This window comes from Halyomorpha halys, unplaced genomic scaffold (assembly GCF_000696795.3).
Source record: "Halyomorpha halys isolate HHAL.00 unplaced genomic scaffold, Hhal_1.1 Scaffold8.1, whole genome shotgun sequence".
Lineage (NCBI taxonomy): Eukaryota > Metazoa > Arthropoda > Insecta > Hemiptera > Pentatomidae > Halyomorpha > Halyomorpha halys.
In genome coordinates, this window is record NW_027111933.1 from 450,099 (window position 1) to 452,245 (window position 2,147).

The window sequence follows — 2,147 nt, forward strand, 5'->3', positions numbered from 1 at the left end:
CTAACTATAAATGAATACGCCTTGTCGTGGGCCTTCTGTAAAGAGATATCAGGCTGGAGAAATCGCCGAAGACCAGAGACAACCCCGACAGTTGCATACTACACTAGTGCTGTTTTATTGGGAACTATCTCCTTGTTTTTTAAATCATTATTGTGCTGATAAATTCTATCATCCAAAGATTGCCCAACACAACAGAAAGTGTAGAGATTATATATACATTTTATTATTTGAAAAATACCAAACAACTGACCAGTTAGTTGGTCACAGAACTTAATTCATATCAGCTCTGACGAAGGCCTGCAAAGTGGGGCGAAACCTTGGTTAAAAATAAATAATTTTCTTTTACTATTTTGACCTTTATTGACCGTCACTCGGACTATCTTCTTACAAAGAAATGAATACTTGATAATTATTGTTATTAATAATTACTTGATGTATACTAACTTTATTTGTTCAACTTCTTTGCCACGTTGTTCCCTGGTCAGTTTTTAATATATTTTTATAATACTCTGCTTGTTCTATAAAATTTGGCTCCTTCGCACTGCATTCATTAAGACTTCCTCAAAATCTATCTTGAGGAACGTTCGTTAGTGCAACGAGGAACAGACTGGTCAGAGGTTCGGTTCTGGAGCAGACTGATTGAAATCGGTATTTGGTTAGGACTTGTCCTCTCTAGATTTAGGCCGTGTCCCCTCTGCACTACAGCACCGTGCAATAGCGATGATCACTTAGTTACTCAATATCTCAGAGTTTCTTGGTTGAACTTCAAATATTCAGTTAGGATACATTGCTGTTATCTACGTTTTATTTTATCTTAGTCCGACCCAGCGACCATCATCGGCGCTCGGTCGCACTACGCTAATCCAATTAGAACAAAGCCTTAAGCTTGTTTATTGAGGGACGGGACAACATAAACGACGCGGTATGAAACCAAACACATGCGAGTGATATATTTTATCATACGACTACATTTGATACTCTATCATGACATTCAGTTACATTATCTAGGGTGTGTCTTAATAATAATAAAAAAAAAAAGGAATATATATAAACTCCCAATTGAACGTATAAAGTTCAGTAAGGTCACTCAACTATATTAAGGGACTATCGCCGTCGACTTGCCATGCTCCCTTTGTTAAGGTAGAACACGGATAAACGTTAGATTTTTGTCGATATGTGATTAAACGCGACGCTTCTCCTATCAGAATAAGATCTTAGACTTGATCTACGGCAGCCGATTAGATGTTTCGTTATCAAATATTTTGATAATTTAAGAAGATAGATAAAAAATATAAATTGTTTTGGAAACACTATCGCAAAGTCTTTGAAATATATATAAACGGAAGAAATATAAACTATGTAATAGGAAGAAATGTAAATGGAAAATGGAAGTCAAGTAATAAAACGGAAATATAAATATTAAATATTATTTAATGATTGGAGAAGTTTGACGGGGGGTGCGGCCAGCAAATAATAACATAAATAAACAAAACCATATTTATATTTTATCCCGACGTTTCGACCATGTGTTTCAGGTCTTCATCAGGGCTATAGAACAAAAGATCAGTGGTCACTGGTTTTATATTTTTCTTTTAAACTATAACTTGACTTCTATTTTTATCATTGGTATTTCATATCAACTGTTGTGTCATAACGGTCTTTCTTGACAGTTACGTTTCTAGCGAATCTTTTGTTTGTCCGTAGCTCACTCTGGCGAGCCTTTCTAAAAATCAATTAGGCCTACCTTCTACGCCATAACGTGAGTCTCCTTTCTCGTTCTCATATTTGTTACATTATTCTTTTCTCATTTTCCATATTCTACCTTTTTTATATTGTTAAGTATAGGTATATAAGTTAATATTCACACTGTAATTCAGGTATAAACCACTCACTATTTTTCATTGTCTGTCATATTGTTCAATTCCTAGATTCAATTTATTTATTTATTTTTTTAGACACTACTTGCATATCTTATATTATACATATCTTCTTACCTACATGATATTATATTTCATCTTGCACTGTTTTCAATCTACTACCATCTAATTCCACGATTATCAATCAATTACATTTTTTTTTTTTACTATTCAATTATCTGTTATCAATTTTTTATCATTTACGATTCAATTCAATATTTTGTATAATTC